This window comes from Budorcas taxicolor, chromosome 19, assembly GCF_023091745.1.
Source record: "Budorcas taxicolor isolate Tak-1 chromosome 19, Takin1.1, whole genome shotgun sequence".
In the NCBI taxonomy this organism is placed as follows: Eukaryota; Metazoa; Chordata; class Mammalia; order Artiodactyla; family Bovidae; genus Budorcas; species Budorcas taxicolor.
In genome coordinates, this window is record NC_068928.1 from 45,512,040 (window position 1) to 45,534,896 (window position 22,857).

Consider the following 22,857-nt stretch of genomic DNA (forward strand, 5'->3'; position numbering starts at 1 on the left):
CCAGGTCCAGGAGATATAAAAGATGTAGGTTCGATCCCCGAGTAGAGAAGATTCCCTGGAGGAGGGCATAGCAACTCACACTAGTATTCACGCCTGGAGAATCCCATGGACAGAGGAGCCTGGTGGGCTGCAGTCCATAGGATTGCAGAGAGTTGGACACAACTGAAGTAACTTACCAGGCACTCACACGCATAACAACCATAATAAAGATATCACTGTCATCCCAACACAGTGACAAAAATTATAAAGATGAATAAGACCCAGCATTGGAGGCAGTGGTGCTGAGAAGCAGGCTGTCACACGTACTGGTGGTGGGAAGGGGATTTGATGCATTCTTTTTGGAGAGCACTTTGGCAGCTTCGATTAAAATTTCATGGTGTTTGCCTGCCCCTGGATCCAGGAATTTCACAGCTTGGTATTTATCAAAACCTTGCACTTGTATTCCAAGAGGCTCAAGAATACTAAGATATAAGAGATGCAAGTCTTAGTAGAACAGGAAATATAGGAAGAACCCGGCTTTAAGCAGTTGGGGGCCATCTGAAGGTAAACAGAGCTCGAAGAGAAGTGAAGGGTCAGAGTGAATCTATTTCAAGTGAGTTTCCTGTTAAATTACATTCACACTCTGCAATACAGTGTTTTTTCATCTCCTGAATAGACAAGTCGTGCTTAATCACTCAGTCACGTCCAACTCTTTGTGACCTCATGGACTGTAGCCCGCCAGGCTCCTCTGTCCAAGGGATTTTCCAGGCAAGAATACTGGAGTGGTTTCCCATTTCCTCCTCTGGGGACCTTCCCAACCTAGGGATCAAACTTGCAAGTCCTGGGTCTCCTGCACAGCAGGCAGATTCTTTATCGCTGAGCCACTGGGGAAGCACCCTGAACAGGTAATATCCCTCCCAAATTCCCTTAAGGCTGACTACCCTGTACTCACCTCTTCTCAGATCCTTGCACTGAAACCCAAACTTATTCTCAGAAAATGTCTCAACACAATAATACATTTATCCTTCCCCTCTTTCTCTCTTTTTGCCTCTCTCTCTTTTCTTCTCTTGACAAGGTTGTATATTGTTACCCTGCTTTAACTTATATGCAGAGTATATCATGCGAAATGCCGGGCTGGATGAAGCACAGGCTGGAATCAAGATTCGTGGGAGAAATATCAATAACCTCAGATATGCAGATGACACCACTCTTATGGCAGAAAGTGAAGAGGAACTAAAGAGCCTCTTGATGAAAGTGAATGAGGAGAATGAAAAGGTTGGCTTAAAACTCAACATTCAAAAAACAAAGATCATGGCATCTGGTCCCATCCCTTCATGGCAAATAGATGGGGAAATACTGGAAACAGTGAGAGACTTTATTTGGAGGGGGCTCCAAAATCACTGCAGATGGTAACTGCAGCCACAAAATCAAAAGACACTTGCTCCTTGAAAGAAAAGCTATGACCAACCTAGACAGCATATTAAAAAGCAGAGACATCACTTTGCCAACAAAGGTCCGTCTAGTCAAAGCTTTGGTTTTCCCAGTAGTCATGAATGGATGTGAATTGAACTATAAAGAAAGCTGAGTGCCGAAGAATTGATGCTTTTGAACTGTGGTGTTGGAGAAGGCTCTTGAGAGTCCCTTGGATGCAAGGAGATCCAACCAGTCAGTCCTAAAGGAAATCAGTCCTGAATATTCATTGGAAGGACTGATGCTGAAGCTGAAGCTCCAATACTTTGGCCACTTGATCCGAAGAACTGACTCATTGGAAAAGATCCTAATCCTTGGAAAGACTGAAGGCAGGAGGAGAAGGGGACAAGAGAGGATGAGATGGTTGGATGGTGTCACTGACTCAATGGACATGAGTTTGAGCAAGCTCTGGTAGTTGGTGGAGGACAGGGAGGCCTGGTGTGCTGCAGTCTATGGGGTCACAAAGAGTTGGACATGACTGAGTGACTGAACTGACTGTTTTTCACTCATCTTCTTTTTACTAAACTTCCTAAGATTTTGGCCCCTTCTTCTTTCCTCACTTAGTGAGATTTGCCATCCTTAGATAAATCCAGTGGGACTTTATTGCTGGTCCAGCCTGCTTTTCCTGAGTGGCCTTTGGGCTTGGCTGCATCTTCCATCACTTTGGCTGCACGTGACTTCCCGAGGCTGGATTCCCCAGGCTGAATACACAAAAAAGCTTCCAGGACTCTCTCACTCTCCTTTCTTTCCCACAAGTCCAGTCTCACGAGTTGCAAATGGTTAACTGCAACTCCCTTGGGTGGAGAAGTGGGGGTCATGGGTTCGGAACAGGCTACAGAGAGGGCAGGGGGAGGGTCAGCCAGCGATTCAGGCCCCTACCGATCTCTCCCTTCTTGTTTCTGTTTCCCTTGGAGAAACTGTCTCCATGAGCCTGGAAACCCTGGCCACCTGAGCAGATGGGAGCCTCTTCCTCTAGTTTCAACTAGGAAGAGCCTGCAGGTCAACTCTGCTTGGATCAGGTGCCCAGTTGCAGGACCAGAGGGGTGGACACCATCACAGGGGCTCCTGATCAGAACCACATGGTTCCCATGGACAAAAGGGGTATTTCTCCTAAAGAAGAGGACATCATCATCCTAGAAAAAAGGTGAGTCTAAAGCAGACAGAACAGGGGTGTCCACATCACCCCATGTTCTGATCATGTGCTGCCCTTGGTTTGCACGAGGGCAGGCTCCTTAGCAGCAGGAAGACCTTGGGAGACCTGGCTGGTCTCTCCAGCTGTTCTTGTTGTTACCTCCTTTACCCAGATGCTGCCATCCACAGCCGGTGCCCAGAACACACTGGCTCCCAACTTCAGCAGCCCCTCCTTAGGGCACCAAGGACCCTGGATGCTGACAAATTTGACTTTTTCCAGCAATCAGCCCTACATGAAGAAAGTTATTAAAAAAAATTTTTTAAATTTATCCACTTAATTTATTTTTATTTATTTTTGGCTGCACTTGGTCTTCTTTGCTGTGCACAGGCTTTCTCTATTTGTTGTGAGCCAGGTACTCTGGCTTCTCATTGCGGTGGCTTCTCTTGTTGTGGAGCACAGGCTTTGGGGTGCATGAGCTTCAGAAGTTGTGGTGCATGGGCTTAGCTGTCCCATGGAACGTGGGATCTTCCTGGACCAGGGATCAAACCCATGTCCCCTGCACTGGCAGGCCAATTCTTTACTACTGAGCCACCAGAGAAGTCTGAAAGTTATTTTCTATTGTAAAATGTCTGATTTGGAAGGTCGATTGTCTCAGAGAATATATCATTTGTATACAAAACATGGGCCCACATTTTCCTCCAGCATGCTTCTTTTCAAAGGGTCGAATTTTTTTAGAGCTAAGCAATCCCCAGAGGGTCTTTTATTTCCCTCATTTTACAAATGAGACAACAGGTACAGAGAAGTCAAGTGTTTTACCCAGTAATGCCAGCTAGTTAGCAGCATCAGCCATAAGGAATCCTAAAAATTAATCAACAATCAGGGTTTCCATCTGATGTTTGCAAACTATTTAAGAAAAATATGGTAACAAAAACTTTTGAACAGGTATGCCTTTTTAAGGCTTAAGTTTAAGCCATAAGTTGGGGGGGGGGGGGCGGGTTTAGCTACATGAATATTAAATTGAAGTTTTCTCTTTCGTACATTCATCTACAAAATGTTTTATCTTTTACATCAAATAGTAATGAACCTTGGCTTCATGTTTCTCTGCCCTTCACCTTTACCTCTGGAATCTGAAGCAAACACTTCAGGGTACCAAGGGAATTAGGACAGAAGAATTCTTTGTAAAGGAGTTACTTTAGTCATTGGGCACTCTGGTTTATCTAGTTTGAATATTCACGTGCGTCTTCCTTAAAGAGATAAGCACTCTTATAGTTATCATGTTTGGTACAATTTTTTTCTTTAGCCTGTTCATAATTTTGATTCCACATCCCAAACCCAAAAAGTAATTGGCCCTAACTTACCAGAAGAAAGCAGTTATTGTTGATGAACATGCAAAGCACGCTGGTCCTGAGATGCTATTGTGGAGCACAAAAGCCCCTCTGTGACTTTGTGAGAGCCGGTCCCCCACATCACACAGCAAGAAAAAGGGCATGCACTGTGCTCACGCTCTGTTTAACCCTCCTGAATTTGTAAACAACTGAAACATAACACAAACAAGTAGTTTCTTTTTTTAGCTCGCTCATGTTTTTAACTCAATAAAGTGTTTGTTAATTAACTTCATGAGCTTTTCATTTTTTTAACCCCAGATTATCCCGGCATTTGAATGGACTCCACTGGCTGGTCTGAATGGGATGGTTTCTTTGCATACGGGCTGGCTTCTGTGTATAACAGTCCTGTGTAGGTCCTTATAGCAGTCAGGTTAGACTGGGATTATGGTGCAATAACAAAGGATACCCAAATCTCAATGGTTTGACCGAAGTTCGCCTTCCTCTCATGTTATGTGTCCTGTGAGGATCAGGAGGGGGCTTGGAGCTCATGGTAATTACTCAGGGGCCCTGCCTGAAGGATCCATCTTACCTGTGCTTCCACACTCGCCTCAGCGGACAGAGAGAACTCCCGAGGGACTCACACAAGCAGTCAAATGCTCCAGCCCAGAAGCAACACCCGTCACAACTCGCTGGTCTGAACTGGTCACACCAGGAAGTCCAGTGCCCTGTGGCTCACCAGGCCTCAGCATATACACACACGCCATTCACAAGAATCCCACCTTCAGACTGTGTCCAGGGGAGAAACCTCTCTAAGGAGAAAGTGAAAGTGTTAGTCACCCAATCATGTCTGATTCTTTGCGACCCCATGGACTGTAGCCCATCAGGCACCTCTGTCCATGCACTCTCCAAGGCAAGAATACTGGAGTGGGTTGCCATTTCCTTCTTCAGGAGATCTTCCCGACCCAGGGATCGAACCCAGGTCCCTTGCGTTGCAGGCAGATTCTTTACCTTCTGAGCCACCAGAGGGGCCAGTGCCAAATCAGCCGGTCAAACACTTAAGTATCAATTATGAGCAAGGCCTGGATGGGACTAAGGAATAAAGACAACCAAAGTCATAGAAATTTTTCACCTAGTTTTTCTTGTTGCTGTTTTGTTCTGGCCGTGCTTCATGGCTTATAGGATCTTAGTTTCTCAAGCAGGGATGCAACCCAGGCCCCTGGCAGCAGAAGCACAGAGTCTTAACCACAGACCACCAAGAAATTCCAAATTTTCACCTAATTTTTTGGTATGTGAGTATATCTCATTTTTTTCAAAAATTGACATGTTCCTCCATGGAGGAAAAAAAGTCAGAGGTGCTTCTGATATCTCCCGGGTAGAACCCAGCAATGCTGTTACATGTCCTACAACACACAGGACAAGCCCCACGACAAAACTTGTTGTCTAGAGTTCTTCCAGGCACATAAATCTGAGTTCAGGTCTCATATCTCTGCTCTGAGCCTACTTAGGATCATGGGACAAGGTCCTGAATAGACCCTAAGGTTGCCACGGTTGAGAAGTCCTGTATTAGAGTAAAGCCAAGTTCACATTCGGAAAACACAAAACAAAACAAATCCCCAAACCAAAACGAGCAGAAGTCTGCCTTGAGTTCAAACCCTGTCTGTTGGATTCGGGGGGTGGTTGTGGTTCCAGCTGCTGAAGTCACATGGAAGCGTCCATGAGACGGGCTGGCGGCCAGGCCCTGCAAGCAGGGGTGACCCAGATCAGGAATCTGACCAGGGCTTACAAGCGGCCTTGATTCTCTGAATGCCCATTAGCACCTTTTCCCCAGCAGCGGCAACCAGATGATGTCAGATGTTCCTGGGGGTGAAAGCTCCCCCAGCAGCGACTCTGCTTTAGTACGATGTTCAAGTTTGCTAAGGGTGCCATTCTGGTTGTGCTGCAGAGGGCCAAAGCCTCACAGAGCACTAGAGGGCCTGATTTTTAAACCCAGCTCTGCCATTAAGTCACTCACTGCCTTTCCTTTGGGGGCCTCTGCTTCTGTATCTGTTAGGTGAGAGGATCAAACAGGACAATTCCTGAAGTCTGTTCAGAGCTTCCTACTGTTCTAGGGCTTGGCTTCTGGAATTTTTCTTTCCAATTAATACTGTGCCAGTCATAGCCTCACCCTCTCCAAAGAAACAGTGGAGTATTTCTTTCTTTATTTTTTTCTTTTTTTAAAAGAGGAGTTGTTTTGATAGTAGAGGGATAGTAATTTTATTTATTTACTTATTTACTATTTTGGCCACGCCACTCAGCATGCAGGATTTTCATTCCCCCACCAGGGATTGAACCTGGGCCCTTGGCAGTGAGAGCCTGGAGTCCTAACCTCTGGACGGCCAGGGAATTCCCAGAGTGAGGATTTTGGCTGCACAGTGACACAGACCAGGAGACAGGAGCCATCTGGACTGATGAAGGGACCGAAGAATGTGAAGGGCGGCAGCCCTGGAGTAAACAGGAGGGGCTGGGGAGAGGCACTGGCAGGGGAGGTTCTGAATCCACCAAAAGGCATCTTCCAGGCTGACCCCACACTGAAAAGTTATCTGTGATCCAAGGAATAAGAAGAGGTGGGCAAGAGCTGCTGAACGGTTTTTGGAGGAGAAGTCAGGAGAAACAGCATGCTAAGTACACAGAGAAAAGAGCAGCGTACCAAGAAAGGGAGGGAATTGTGTATGTGTGTGTGTGTGTGTGTGTGTGTGACTCTGTTGTATCCTTGCTAATGGCAAGAGAAACTGAACCATTTCAATTCAGCTTGAATCTGCCTACGAGCTTTAAAAAAAAAAAAAGATCACAGGATTATTAGGTTTGCTGGTCTCTTAAAGGCCTCTTGACCTTGTTCAGCTGTAATCAAAAGACAGGGGCAAGACGAGAGAGGAGAGAGAAGCCCCCTTGCTCTTTACCATCCACATTTTCTCCTGGTCCATCTCAGAATCCAATAAAGCCTGACAGTGAACTTGAAAGGGAGTGAGAGGTATTTAATAAAGAACTGTTCTGTCTAAACAATGATTCAGGAATTTTTGGAAGCTGGGAGAAACAGGCTGAACGGCTTTTCCACTCCAGGTCCCCTAAAGAGGGTTTATGTGTGTCTTTTATTTGTCTTAGTTTTGAACCTGCTTTTTTTTTTCAGCCACATCAACACTGCTGATAAACTGAGCTCTCAGGCTTTGCTGTATCCCACAGTCTGCCCCTGTTTCTCACCCAGTTCCTCTTTTATTCATCCAGTCTGCCAATCCCTCATCATCTGTTTATGAAGAACCTACTGTGTGTCGAGTACTGTACTATAGGCTGAGGATACAAAGGTGAACGAAATACAGTTCAGGCCTTCCAGGCATCACACTCGGATGGATAGGTACGTAAACAATCACCCCACAGTGTGGTAAGTGGGTCTCAGGGTAACACCTGGCCTTAGAAGGCAGGTCTCAGGTGAGCCTTCTGAGGAGGGAGCACTGGGGCTAAGTTTTAAAGGGCAAATAGAAGCTATTTGGGCACTAAAGAGAGAATGATCTAGGCTCATGAAAGGTTTGAAAGCAAGAGAATTTGGTGATCCATTGATGTGTAAAGTTATATTCACATTGAATATAATGTGATTGGATAGTAGTGTTCAGTGAGGACCCAGGCCATGTCTGCCAAGCCAAGGCAGTGTGTGTCTGTTTCAAAGCACATTATTGAATATACAGTGTTGATTTACTAACACTGAGCTCACAGCCAACAGGGTCTTCCCAGGTGGTGCTGGTGGTCAAGAACATGCCTGCCAGTGCAGGAAGCGTAAGAGATGCGGGTTTGATCCCCGGGTTAGGAAGAGCCTCTGAGGAGGGCGTGGCAATCTATTCCAGTATTCTCACTTGGAGAGTTCCATGAACAGAGCAGCTGGAGGGCTACAGTCCATAGGGTCACAAAGAGTCAGACACGACTGAAGCAATTTAGCACGCACACACGCACGCACAGCCAACAGCCTGTAACGAGTGCCTGCTAATGCTTTCCTAATGCATGTATTTTCTCCATGAGGCACATCACACCCTTCTCATGCACAGAAACATTAGAGCCATTTAAACAGCAAAATCACCAGCAAAACCCACAAAACCACAGGAACTTGATTACAGTGTGAGAGCTGAAAACAGAGGAGTGATGCCTTGCTGGACCTCAGCTGGGAATGCACGAGGTTGGACCAATCACATTTTTTGCACCGCTGCACATACACACAAATGACTGCAGAAGTGCCATGAGCATGGGAGAGTGTACAAATACGTTTCAGGGAATAGAAAATTCACAGATAGGGAGTCATACACAATGAGGATCATCTGTATTTCAGAAACATAAATACAAACCCTGAAATTCTCACCACTGCCAACGAGCATTGCATTCAGTAGAATATTTTGATTTGGGGCTTCCCTGGTGATCCCGTGGTTAAGAATTCACCTTGCAAAGCAAGGGACACAGGTTCGATCCCTGGTCCAGGAAGATCCCCACATGTCATGGAGCAACTAAGCCTGTGCACCACAACTACTCAGCTCATGTGTCACAACTACTGAAGCCTGCCTGCCTAGAGCCCATGCTCTGCAACAAGAGAAGCCACCGCAATGAGAAGCCCGCACACCACAACGAAGAGTAGCCCCCACTCGCAGAAACTAGAGAAAGCTTCCGGGCAGCAACGAAGACCCACCACAGCCAAAAATAAACAAATAAATAAAGTTTGAGAAGTAACAGGAAAACAACCCCAAGGGGAGTAAAAGAATATTTTGATTTCTCCTAGAATGCACGAGGAAGGCATACATGAGTTTGGAGCCACCGATTGATTTAAGACTAAAGATCTGAGACTCCTTACGCACTGCTGGTGGGGATATAAACTGATGCAGTCACCATGGAAAACAGGATGAAAGCTCCTTGAAAAATTAAAAGTAGAATTGCCATATGGTTCAAGGATTTAACTTCTGGGTATTTACCCAAAGAAAACAAACATACTAATTTGAAAAGATACATGCACACCAGGGCTTCCCAAGTGGCGCTAGTGGTAAAGAACCTGCCTGCCAGTGCAGGAGACATAAGAGACGTGGGTTTGATCCCTGGGTTGGGAAGATCCCCTGGAGGAAGGCATGGCAACCCTGTCCAGCATTCATGCCTGGACAATCCCATGGACAAAGGGGCCTGAAGGGCTATAGTCCACGGGGTCACAAAAGAGTCATACACAACTGAAGTAACTTAGCATGCACGCAGCATATCCACACCAATGTTCATTGCAGCATTATTTAAATGGCCAGGCTCAGACGGTAGAGAATCTGCCATAATTCAGGAGACCTGGGTTCAATCCCTGAGTCAGGAAGTTCCCCTGGAGAAGGGAATGGCAACCCACTCCAGTACCCTATACCAGAGAATTCAGTCCTGGAGGGCTACAGTCTGTGGGGTCACAAAGAGTTGGACTCAGTCGTGACTACTACACATGTGACATGACAAGATATGGAAGCAACCTAAGTGTCCACTGATAGATGAATGGATAAAGAAGACATGCTGTGTGTGTGTACTTATATATATACATGCGTATATGTAAAATGGGATATTACTCGTCCATAAAAAATAAAATAGAATCTAGTCATATGTGACAACATGGATGAATCTGGAGGGCATTCTGCTGAATGAAATAAGTCAGAGAAATAAAAATACTGTATGATCTCACTTGTATGTGAACTCTCAAAAACAAACTTAAAACAGAAACAGACTCAGACAGGGAGAAAAAAGTGGGTGGTTGTCATAGTGGAGGGGTGTGACGTTGGCAAAACACGTGAAGGGGATAGAGAGGTACTAAACCTCCAGCTGTAAAGTAAATAAGCCACGAGGATGTAACCTACAGCATGAGGAATATGGTCAGTGATATCCTAATGACTTTGTATGGGGACAGATGGTTATTAGACTTATATGGTGATCATTTCACACATATGCAAAGTCGAATCACTATGTATTGCACCTGGAGCTAACATAATAATGTCCATCAACTGGATTTCAATTAAAAAAAAAAAAAGACTAAAAATCTGGGAACTCATAGAAAGCTACATTACACTGAAGCAGTGTTTAAAACAGACCATCCTGAGTCATTCTAGAAGGAAAGCCAGCCAGAGGGTGACTTACAGCTCACTCCCTGATGCCAGGGAAGCCAGACTACTGAACTGGCAGACTCATTTCCGACTGGAGCAAAGCAAAGTACGTCAGAGCCCCAGGGAGCTCTCTGTCCTGTCAGCTGTCAGCAACTACACTGTCTGTATTGGTCTACGGAGGAGCATCAGAAACTCATGGTGTCTTGAGTTGCCACTTGCTGACATAAATGCAGCAGGCTTTGCCCAGCACTGTGTTACAAGAACAGCCTACGCAGCCAGTGCTTCAGAATTTTCCAGAACCAGTGATCAATAAGTTCCTTAAGCTGCTAAATCTTAAGCTGAGAACCTCTGGGGCAAGGATTTACTTGAAATGCTAGACATGCGACCGAAGCTTCATTTAATATTTAAAAGGAGAGGTCGTCTCTTATATAGGAACAAAAGAAGTTCCAGAACACAGTTCCCTCAGAGTCTCATCTCATGGCTGTCCCACTGAATTCATGGGGACTTCCCTTGATCAAAAAATCATAATGCTTAGAATTTTATTTTTAATGATACTTCATGTATTTGGTTGCACTGAGCCTTCATTCCTGTGTGTGGGCTTTCTCTAGTTGGGGTACAGGGGCCCTAAGGGACACGGGCTTCAGTAGTTGTGGTGCACAGGTTGGCTGTTCCACGGCATGTGGGATCTTCCCAGACCTGGGCTCGAACCCCTGTCCCCTGCATTGGCAGAGGGATTCTTATTGACTGTACCACCAGTGAAGTCCTAGAATTTTATTTTTAAGTAAATATTTTATTTTTAAATAATGTATGCCATAAACTGCCTGGGTGGTACCTAACACCAAAAGTTTTTTGTTTTGTTTTTTGCATTTTTCCAATTTTGTTTGAATTTAATTTTAAAAGGTGGATTTTATTTTTAGAGTAGTTTTAGGTTCAAATAAAACTGAGTAGAAAATACAGTTTCCACAAACTTCCTGCCCTCTCCCACACACAGCCTCACCCACCATCAACATCAGGCATCAGAGTGGTAACTCTGTTACGATCCACGATACCTATATTGATACATCATTACCCCGCAAAGTCCACAGTTTACATTAGAGCTTTTAAAATATATATATATATATTTATTATTTTTGGTTGCACTGGGTCTTTTTTACTGTGCGCAGACTTTTTCTAGTTACAATGAGCGGTGGCTACTCTTCCTTGTGGTCTGAGGGTTTTTCATTGGTGGCTTCTCTTGCTGTGCAGCACAGGCTCTAGGCACATGGGCTTAGGAGCCGTGGTGCTCAGGCATTTGGGATCTTCCTGGACCAAGGGTGGAACCCATGCCCCCTGTATTGACAGGTGGATTCTTATCCATTGTACCATCAGGGAAGTCTTACATTAGAGTCTACTCTTGGTGTTGTACGTTCTGTGAATTTTGACAAATGTATGATGACCCGAATTTACCATTAAAACATCATACAGAATAATTTTACTGCCCTAAAAATCCTCCTTGCCCCACTTCTTCCCCCTCAATCCCTGACAACTATTGACCTTTTTACTATCTCTACAGGTTTGTTTTTTCCAGAATGCCATATAGTGGGGATCACTCAGTATGTATCCTTTTCAGATTGGTTAGCCCTCTATGTATAAGATCAATATCGATTAATAAGTCACCTGCAAATCACTATACTGAGAGCACCTTATAATCCTGGTTGTCACTGAATTCCCCACAGAAAGGAGGCATATAAGTGTTTGTTGCAAGTATAAACAACCTCCTTCTCTGATTAAAAAAAAAAATTAGGGCATTAATAATAGTACTTAGAACTTGGTATTAGTTAGAAAAGGAAGTGATAATGATATTGACTCTGAACCAAGAACAGCTTACAAACAATAAAGTCAAGTACAACCTCCAGCCTGTAGGCAGTGAGATGTGACTCAGATCTCAATATTTTGGTAACTTAGAATTCTTATTTTTTCCAGTTTTATTAAGATATCATGGACAGACTGCACAGTATAAGTTTAAAGTGTACAGCAGAGATACTTCACTGGTGGGGCCAGTGGTTAAGAATCTGCTTTCCAATGCAGGGGATATGCCAGGTTTGATTCCTGGTTGGGTTTTAAGATCCCACATGCTGTGGGGCAACTAAGCCTGAGTATTGCAACAAGAGAAGCTATGTACCACAATGAAGACCCAGGAGAGCCAAAATTAAAAAAAAAAATTTTAATATGTATATATATATAGATAGATAAATAGAGGAATGATTACAACTATAAGTTTAGTTACAAAACAAGTCTTTCTCCTTGCAGTGAGAACTTTTACTCTCTTAGCAATTTTCAAACACACCAGGCAATAGTGTTAACTACAGTCATCAGGTTGTACATTACTTCTTACTTACAGAATTCTGACTACATCTTCCATAGAGTGGGATTTTGCCAGTGATGGCACAGTTTAAGTGAAAGTTAATGCTCAACTTGGTTTCAAGTCCTATATTTGGGGCACCCCTCTGAGAACTTCCCAAATCACCTGACACTCCCCAAGGTGGGGAGATCCAGTATGACTGAGCAAAGCCAAATATAAGGAGAGGCTGACCTCATGGATCTGTTATGCCTTGTCCCTATTTCTGGGGCCAAGGATCATCCTCACTTCTTTGACAATAGATCTACTCCGCTGAGTCACATGTAACTGAAACCCCCATCTGCAGTTTGTCCTGCTTCTTGTTGGAATTCAGAAAACCTAAACAAGGGGCAATATTCTCAGCAGGTAATAGAGGGAAGGAGAGGTGGATAAGAAGCATTCAGGAAATATAAAGACAGAAAGGAAAATATGGGCCTAAGCAATAATTACTGAGTCGTAAGTCTAGAAAAATTAAGGCACAGATCGGCTTCCCTTTATATAATCGCGGTGTTTATAAATCTGCCTGTAGATCAACTCACATTTCAAATGCAACAGGGAACTGACATTGAGCAGAGTTTGGATGTGGTTCCTTCTGTATGGTGGAGCATTTGTCTGTAATGTTAATAACTAATTTTCTAATCTAGTTTATAGATACCATAGATATTCCCCTACGGTGGCTTTGAGAGAAGATGTAGGTGTCTCATCAAAGCATCTTGCCTAGGAAATTCCCTGGTTGTCTAGTGGTTAGGATTCGGTGCTTTCACTGCCGTGGACCCGTGTTAAATACTGTAAGATGCATGACACAGTCACAAACAAACAAAAGCCTTGCTGAGCACGCAATTAGACAGAACAAATGCCCTCCTGGTTGTCCAGATACTCTGCCAGGTTGGAAATATCCCTTTCAGTTGGAATGATTAGGGGAGGCTTTGGTAAAATTTGAACTAGGGTTTGAAAGTTAGGTAGGCTATTGGTGGATGGAGAAAGAGTAAGGACTTTGCAGGCAGAGGAGAACCCCAGAGGAGAGTAAAAGTTCAGTCAGGCAACCTCAGTTGGCCATAGAGTAGATGAGAGAGAAAACGAGAGGACAGAGGCTCAGACGATGTGCTGGGGGGCGGAGTAGGGGCTAGGGAAGGGGATGCACAAGAGTTTAAGGAGTTTCACTTACAGAGCAGTTAGAAGCTTTTAGGCAGGGTGGGCTGACATAGAAAGAAACAGAGAAGGGAGACCAGTAAGGTCACTACATATTCAGAACCACGAAAATGGTCTTTAGGGAAAAGGTAGCAGTTAGAACAACCAAAGGGTCAATTCTAGAGACTCAGAACTTAAAAAATTGGCTCCCATCTACACCATCCACTCAGTGCTCCCAGTATATATTAATTAAACCCCTGTGAATAAACAATCTTTAGTTACTTTCTTTTTGTATTCATCTATAACACACAAGGACTTCCCAGGTGGCACAAGTGGTAAAGAACTCACCTGCCAGTGCAGGAGACGTAAGAGACATGGGTTCAATCCCTGGGTTGGGAAGATCCCCTGGAGGAGGGTATGGCAACCCACTCCACAATTCTTCCCTGGAAAATCCCATGGACAGAGGAGCCTGGTGGGCTACAGTCCACAGGGTCGCAAAAAGTCGGACACGACTGAAGTGACTTAGCATATAACACACAACAGTTTTGAAAAATTGTGAGCTATGGAAATAAAAGCTTTAAGACAAATTCCTGTCTTTTTAGTACACGACAGCGGTCCCCAAGCCCTTATGCATTTAAAGCCTCCCACTGACTGTCAGGGCTTAAATTAGATGTTGGGGAGACCAGCTAAGGACAAAGCCTAGAGATTGGCTGACTGAGAGGATGAAAGCCTCTGCTGCTAAGTCACTTCAGTTGTGTCCGACTCTGTGCGACCCCATAGATGGCAGCCCACCAGGGTCCCCAGTCCCTGGGATTCTCCAGGCAAGAACACCCTGGTCAGTTTCAATCTGAAGCAGTGTTATCCAGGTGAGAATCTCCAGCAGGAATTTAGAAATCCAGATCTCAAACTCTATACAGTGTAACAGTGTTTGACAAACAAGATAAAAATAACTTTATAGGTGAAAATGTTTTGTAACGCGGTAAGTGAAACTTCATCTAATTTAAGATTTTATCCTTAGGGTGAAGATAATAGATCTGAATGATCCTTGTTAAAACAAAAAACCCCAAACCCTTCAAAACCTTGCACTACCTTATTACAACTAAGTTAGCCTTAACTCAGTTGTAAGTCTTAGCAAATTGAAGTAGATTTGCCAAGAATTCACCTTGATCAAAAACAAAACAAAAAGGTGAAAAGAAAGCAGGTCGAAAGAAAGCAGACCCAAGGAAACTGATCTGCAACAAGGGGAATCATTTCGGGAAATTCAGGGGAGAGTCAGGGTGCCAGCGATCAGAGGGGCAAGCCCGGGGAGGTTTTGAGGTCTGGGGCGGACTGGAGGGATGGCCATATGGAAACTCGCCCAGAACGTTCCCGACACAGGACATCACTCCAAGACGTCAGGGAGATAAAAGAGGCAGCGGACCTGGGGGCGGAGCCCCTAGCCCCTTCTCGACCCAGGGAGCAACCAAGCCATCCTCCCAGGGGAGGAGACCCCTCAGACAAGACAAAGGCTCCAACCGCGACAGGCGACCCAGAGTGCGCGTGCGCCAAGGGGCGCGCGTGCGCGTTGCGGTCAGCGCCGCGGCCCAAGTCGTGGGAGGAGGGGAGACCCTGGACGGGAAGCGCCGAGAGGAGAGAGCAGGGAGGCGGGGAAGGGCCGAACCTTGGGGCGCTCGTGCGCGCCCACTGGTGGCCGGAGGAGAATACGCCCACCGAGGCCTCACGGCCCGCCCCTCCCCTGGGAAGGCTCGCGCTCCCGCGGCTCGCGCCTGCGCCGGCCGCCGGAGCGCGCCCTCTCCGCTCGTGCGCGCGCTCGCAATCTCCGCCACCCACCAGCTCAGGCACCAGCAGCAGCGCCGCCGCCGCCGCCGCCCACCTTCTGCCGCCGCCACCACAGCCACTTTCTCCTCTGCCTCCCTCTACTGTCCTCGCCCTCTGTCGACTATCAGGTAAGTGCGAGGCTCCGAAATCTGCCTCCCGGTCCGCCCGGCTGCACCTGCATACCGCCGCCCCTCTCCTCAGAGATGGGTTTCATGAGGTGGGCATTGGTCGGGGGCAACGGCGGCGGCCGCTCCTTGCGCCCTCTGCGCTCCAGCGCTGGGATTGGGGTGACTTGGAAAAGGGACCTATGCAAGGGATGCACGCGCGTGTGTGTGTATGTCCTGTGTGTGTGTGTGGGGGGGGTTGTCTACAAGACCCGCTTCACGCGGACCCGGCAGAGGTTGTGCCCACAGGGTGGGGCGCGGATGGCGGTGATCTGGGGGAGGGGGCTGCTATGCACGCTCGAACACCGTCTTTTGCCGCAATGGGCGTGTGATTCTGGGGGGGGTGGGTGGAGAGGGGTCCAATGACGACCCCCGAAACCTAACCTGTAATCCAATTTCTCTGCCTCGGTTTGCAGACAAGGTATTGATCGGTTTCTAGAAAAGATGACTCCCTGCCTGCCCCTCCCTACCCCTCCCCGGCCCTGATTTCAGCCGGGCTTTCGCGGCCCTTGGCTTAAGGCGGTGGCCCACCCTCCTCTCGTTTTCCTCCTTCAGAAACCCGCAGGGGACATTTGGGGGCTGGGAGTGAAATCGGGGAGATGGGGGGGGGGGTCTCGGCGCTGTCACTTTAGTTGCCCTTCCCCCTGCGCGCGCCTGGCACCGAGACGCGAGCAGCGCAGTGCCCGAGAGAACGTAGTGCGCGGGTCCCAACGTGGAGGCTCAACAAGGCAGGGGTCACCTGGACTTGGGATATGGAAGGGCTTCGCAGCTGCAGATCCCGGCTCGAGGGTGCGCACAGCCGCAGCCCCGCACAGACCCGCTCAGGGGCGGCAGGTGCATTTCGGGGCGGGCCCCTTTCTCTGCGCTCTGCGCGGGGAGTCCGGCGTGTGCGCTCCCTGCCGGAGGCGCGGGGCTTGCGCGCAGGGCTCGCCCCTCACTGCGGCAGTGGGTGTGGACCCGGGTGGGCGAGGAGGGGGAGGGTAGGCTGTGCCTCCTCCCACTTCCACCCCTGCTTTTTTCCCCTCCGATCGCGAGGTGCCATCTTTTTGCGGTGTGTCACGTCTTTACAGTGCCATGCCAAGCCGGATGGCTGAGCTTAGGAGGACAGGGCGGGGACTGTCATTAAGGGGAGGGGGAGCAATTAGCGCTGAAATCTTGGCATTTGTTGCCCGAGTACCGGGGTCGTTCACCCGAGATCTTCCTCGGGGGCTTGACTGCTTTGTGTGTAGGGCTAACGTGATCTGTGTTGCCAGCCCTGATTTTTGGCTTTTATTCTATGAAGGTGTTTAACCAGAGCTCCCGCCCCTCCCCCCGCTTTTTGCCCCTCATTTCCGAGCCCTTTGTTAGATCTCGGAGCTCGCCGAGGTCGAGGAACTCTAGTCCTCCCGGGGGGCACGCATGGACCGGGCCTGACCCCGCGCAGCCCTCTCCCAGAACCGGGGCGCGCGCCGGAAAGCCTCCGAGGGGCCGAAGGAGTGGGATCCGAGGTCCCTGCGCGCCTCGCCGGTGGCCGCAGAGGAACGATGCCCCTCCCCACACCTGGAGCGTCCGGGGGCCACGCCCCACCAGGCTGCACACCAAGGAGCACCGGCGATCCCCGGTGGGAGCTCGAAGGCGGGGCCCCTCTTCGCTTCACGCCCTGTTGCTTCGCCAGGAGGGAGATTGTGAGGAGGGGGCAAGAGGTCTTCTCGGATGCTGCGGGCCACACCCATTTTATTAAGAGGACTAGAGGGGGGTCAGGGGGGAGGTTGTCAAGGAGACCACAAGAGCGGGGGGAATAGACCTGGGGGCGTTGCCCCGCCCCTTCCGAACAGAGATTGAGAACCTGGGATAGGCAGGACCAGGCCCCCGGCCCCGGCTCCTGGGGGATGATGGAGGGAAACCTCCCCCGCAAGCCCTGAACCCATGGCTCTTATTGGACTCCGGCGGCTGAAGCCACCCAGATAGACATCTCTCGTGTTTTATTATTGTAGTCGAATTTTATTTTAGAACTGTGCGGGATTTTCGCTTAAGAGTCCGAGTTCGCCGCCGCCTTGAAACCGGGAGGTGAGGATGGGGGAGGGGGCCTTGGGGGAGGTGGGAGTGGATAGAGAGGCGAGTTCGGGCCCTGGCGAACATATCTGAGTCTCGCCTGCCTTCCATTTGCCGGATCCTGGCCGGCTTTCTGGTTAATTCTATCGCTGGAAACTGGTGCGAGGGCGCAGTTCTGAGAAGGGTGAGCATTTTAGGGGCCAAATTGTCTTCTCGAGCCGCGCAGATTTATCTGAATAGGCGCGGAATGACTCGGTTGGGGATGAGAGTCTGCCCGCGCCAGGCCGAACCTTCCCGTGGCTTCAAGATCGAATCTGGTTTGGAGAGGTTCAAGGATCAATTCGAGCATCATCCCCGCCAATACAGCTGGAGGAGAGATTCTGATATCAGACAGAGCGAGGGTCTCGGAGGGGCCCTGGGAACGGGGAGCCCGCGGCCGCCGCTGCCCATGATGGACCTGGGGCAGAGAGGTCATCTCCTGTCAGTTGGGGGGAAAAGAGCCGGCAGAGGCGAGTGTCTTTAGCCCAGTACTAGAAACAAAGTGCAGTACAGGCTTCCGAGTTTTTACTCTGTTTTGCGTTGTTTTGGCGATTTGATGGGCCTCTGGGGTCTGCAAGGCCAGGAGGAGTTGTGAACAGGGGAATCCGGGGACCAGGAGATGGTCCTTCCTACGCTGATCCAGAAACTCCATCCCTGACTCTGGGCGCGCTTGCCTACCTGGGATCGCCAGGGATACCCCGTTTGCGCCCACGCTCCGACGCTGAAGCGCTGAGCCAGCCGCCGCATCACCGATGCGAGGGCCATCGACTCCTATCCCGGACTCTACTGCAGGTGGGGGCTGTTTTAAGTCCGGAAGACCTGCTTGGCGTCAGGCACTCGGGACCATGGGCGGGTCTCTGGCTAGTATGGGTTGGGATGGTTGAGGGGACCTGTTGAGGGGACTGCCGGCCTGCCCCTCCGGGCCACTCGCCTTCAGGCTCAGCAGGACAGCTTCGGGCTTTTTCTGATCCTTGTCCCTCCAACTGACCTGTCCAACAACAAAAAGAGAAATGCCTTTCCTACCGTAATTAATTAAAGTATCATTTTGTGTTTTATGATGCTGCTTATGTTTGCCTGTATGTTTGCCCGATAAGAATTGCCTTCCCATTCCTCCACCTCTAAACCTTCCCCTAAATAAATAGCACACCTCCTCCCAGCAACCACTCGAGTGACTCTTGAAGCTAATCAATTTCTTGACCAACATTTGCTTCTATAACAGGTTATGTGTACTGCAATAACCTGGCTTGATTCTTGGGGTTCAACTTTGGACAGTTTGAGAGAGGCACTTGTCAGCTTTGCTGGTTTGGGGAATGAATGACAGTCAGGACCGTCTTGACCTCCTCTGCACATCTCGGAAGGGTGTGGCTTTTGAGTGGTTTCTAGTATCTGGCACAGATCCCCTGACGGGAACAAAAGAAATGGATTATTCCCACAAATCACAAGAAAAAAAAACTTGCAGTCAGTTTGATTGAAGAAGGGTCAGATTTATTCCAGTTGGGAAAATAGCCTCTTCTTTTGAACATGTCCTTTGACCCACATGCTCTTTGAGAGCTGTGGCAGCCTGGAGATGTTACAGAATTGGGGTGCCCTTTGTTTAAGCTGAATTTTCCTTTTGCCCTTTTAACATCAATTCATGAAGCCCATTTGTTGAGAAGTTTAAGAAACTGTGTTTTATTCCACCTTTCCTCAGCGTTTATGTATATGATTTGGGTGGCTCCACAGCTATGTACATGAACATATGTTGATTTTCAATTAGATTGTGCCTTTGGTTAGGCTCACCTTGAAAAAGAATCACTCACAAACAAACAAAAACACCCTCAGGAGCTTAATACAGTGCTAGACATAACAGCAGGTCTTTGGGCCATGCTCATTTAACAAATAAATGGATAAAATGGGAAAATGCAGGTCAAAAAAAGTGATGAAAACAAAGCAGAATGGGAGGAGGGCCTTATTCGAGGTCATGTCATCAAGAAGTCTTGGGGGCCAATACAATACTGCAAAGCAATTATCCTTCAACTAAACATAAGTAAATTCTAAAAAAGAATTTTTGGGGGGACTTCCCCTGTGGTCCAGGGGCTAAGACATGGAGTCCCCAATGCAGGGGTTCGATTCCTGGTCAGGATCTAGATCCCACATGCCACAACTAAAAGATCCCACACGTGGCAACTAAGACCCGGTGCACCCAAATAAATGAATTTTTTTTTTAAATGAAACTTGGGAGAGAAATCCAATCCAGTTTGTCCCCAGCTGCTCTGTCAAAATGACACCCAGAACGCTGCCTGAGCCCCTCCTCCCCTCCCCTCCTCTTCCTCGCCTTCCCCCTTCCTGCTGCAGGTGTCCCCAGCCTGGTCCCCACCACTCACTTTACCTTCATTTGCCAGATGAACAGACAGGGGAGAGACCACACTCCCCTCGGGGTAAGGAAGATCCTGCCCCACCACCTCGTGCAGGAGGTCAGAGGGTCAGAGAGGGAAAAGCCCTTTTGCCTCTGCTCCTCCTTCCTCCCATTTTTCATCATTCCCCTTAGAGGACCCGCAACCCCACCACACCCCCAGAAAATCCCCCCTGACCACCCATTCCTAACTTTCCAGCAGAGGCGCTTCCACTAGACTTGGAGCTGGCATGGGAGGGGCATTTCAGCCAGTGAGGGGAAGAGAACACCCCGGCGTCACCAGTGGGCTGCAGCAGAAAGAGGAATCCGACATTCAGTTGGAACTGTCAGCGGCCTTCCTGTAAAACAGTGGTTCTCAACCCCTGGGGCCACTGGGATGTCTAGAGACACTTTTTATTTCCACAACTGGGTGGTGGGTGCTACTAGCATCTAGTGGATGGAGGCCAGGGATGCTGCTGAACAAGGCCCAGAGTGCCTCAGAGACCTGGCCGCAAAAGTCCTAGAGCCAGGGTTGAGAAGCCCTGCTACAGAAACACCGTTACCCTGGCACCATCATCTTAGTGGCGTCTTATGGGGCTTTCCTCATAACTCAGTTGATAAAGAATCCACCTGCAATGCAGGAGACCCCAGTTCGATTCCTGGGTCAGGAAGATCCACTGGAGAAGGGATAGGCTACCCCCTCCAGTATTCTTGGGCTTCCCTTGTGGCTCAGCTGGTAAAGAATCTGCCTGCAATATGGGAGACGTGGGTTCAATCCCTGGGTTGGGAAGATCCCCTGGAGAAGGGAAAGGCTACTCACTCCAGTATTCTGGCCTAGAGAATTCCATGGACTATACAGTCCATGGGGTTGCAAAGAGTTGGACACGACTGAGCGACTGCCACATTCATGTTCCTTGAGTATCTTCTTGGAGTCCCTGTTCTAAGTGCTCCTTAGGGTGTGTGCTCAGTCGTGTCCGGCTCTTTGCCACCCCATGGACTATAGCCCACCAGGCTCCTCTGTCCATGGAATTATCCTGGCAGGAATGCTGGAGTGGGTTGCTATTTCCTCATCCAGGGCATCTTCCCGCCCCAGGGAACAAACCCAGGTCTCTCCACTGGCAGGCGGATTCTTTACCACTTGAGCCACCTGGGAAGCCCAGGTGCTCCCCAGAGATTACCTCATTTAATCCCCACAACAGCCCCTTTATGTAGGCGGGTTCTGTTAACTCAGGATTATATATGGGGAAACTGGAGTACAGAGAGGTTTAGTAACTCACTAAAGGTCACACAGCCAGTGAGTAGTGGAGCTGAGTGTCTGCCAGTAGACTCCTTCCGTGTTCAGCTGCACGTGGGCTTAACAGGCAATTGTGGGTTAGCAGGAACCCAAGCACAATCTATAACATTGACCCAGTGGAATATTCTAATTCCAACCACTGACTCACACATGAACTTTTGTAAAGAGTCTCTAATTGGAGCACAGCCTAAAGCTCGGAATTTCGGCTTTGACAAATGAAACAAGGGTTTCACTCAACCTCTGTGCCTGTTTATAAAACAGGGAAAATACCCTGGGGATCTTAAACCTCTTCCCCCCAAATCCAGGGTATTGGGACTTCTCGGTTATACAAAGGAGCAGCCAGGCCTTTTTGGCTCCAAGAAGGCTAGAAATCAAGATGAGGGGATTGTGACATAGACTCAGCTATGGTTAAAGTCAAGTTACTGAAGTTTTAGGGACATCTGATCCCCATCTTAGGTTCTGCACCTTGGAGAGGTTGAAGCTTTAGCAGCTGCCACTGGGACCCAGCTCTGAGCCTGCGGGTGTGAGAGGAGTGGGGTGGGCATAGGAAGGACTTCAGGCAAGAATCTCAGTCCCCCTCAGCAAAGGTGGGCCCGGGGGCTTCTCTCACTTTCTGGGGCCCAGGCTCTGCAGTAAATATTCTGTCACACTGTGGTGTAGAGGGCGACCTGGAATCCTCCACCCACAGGACTCACTGCCGCTCCACCCAGCTGTGATCCTGCTGCTTCACACAGCCTCCTGTGTGGGTGATGGGCCGCATACCGCACACTCCAGACTGTCTTCTGTTTCCTTGCCAACAGGATTGCTGTCCAAGACTTCTTTCCCTGACTCAGGTGCCACGCTCCTGCCAGGTTCCTTCTCTGCATAGATGGCCCCCACCTGAGCGCGAGGAGACAGTTTGAGGCCAGCTCAGGGTGGTTTTTGAGCTTTGAGGGTTCTTTGATTAGGAAACATTTCATGGTGCAGTGGTAAAGAATCTGTCTGCCAGTGCCGGAGACACAGGAGACATGGGTTCGATCACTGGATCAGAAAGATCCCCTGGAGTAGGAAATGGCAACCCACTCCAGCATTCTTGCCTGGGAAATTCCATGGACAGAGGAGCCTGGCTGGCTACAGTCCATGGGGTCACAAAAGAGTCAGACACAACTGAGTGGCTGAGGATAAGCACAGAATAGGGGTAGGAATCAGCTTCCACAAAATGCCAGCTTGAATGACCTCCAGGTGGATTATCTGAAATTGTTTTTGCTTGGTTGAGATTTCAATGGGCTCTGCACCTGCCCTCATCAGGAAGACTAAGATTTAATCCCCAAGAAATGCATTCTGTGCCTCAACTATTCAGGGAAGGTTTGTGAGTGCCTGGAGGGCAGATACTGGCTTTCCCTGGGCAGGTTCCCCAGCTCAGGGCAGTGTCTTGCACGTAGAAGCTACATGTTTGCCCTAATGGTTGAGGATGGGGGCTTGAATCAGAACTCCTGGGTGCAAATCCCCCTTCCCTACTCACTGCAAGCCCTAAGCTGGGTTGTTTAGCCTCTTAGAGAGGTTTTTTTCTTCTTTGTAACTTGAGGTACAATAGTACCTATCTTGCTGGTTGCTATGGGGTTTAAGTGGGG

At 48.4% G+C, this 22,857-nt stretch overlaps 1 protein-coding gene across 10 annotated transcripts in view; it reads left to right on the plus strand.

Annotated features, from left to right (window-relative positions):
* Positions 1-15,328: 15,328 nt before the first annotated feature.
* The window catches only part of MAPT (microtubule associated protein tau), a 119,203-nt gene continuing 111,674 nt past the window's right edge, over positions 15,329-22,857 (plus strand). For 8 of the 10 annotated variants that reach the window (XM_052658001.1, XM_052657996.1, XM_052657997.1 and 5 more), the window contains exon 1: positions 15,329-15,476. The gene's annotated coding sequence lies outside the window, so the exon portion shown is untranslated. The remainder of the gene's footprint in view (positions 15,477-22,857) is intronic. The other 2 variants (XM_052658002.1, XM_052658003.1) reach the window with 1 other exon arrangement.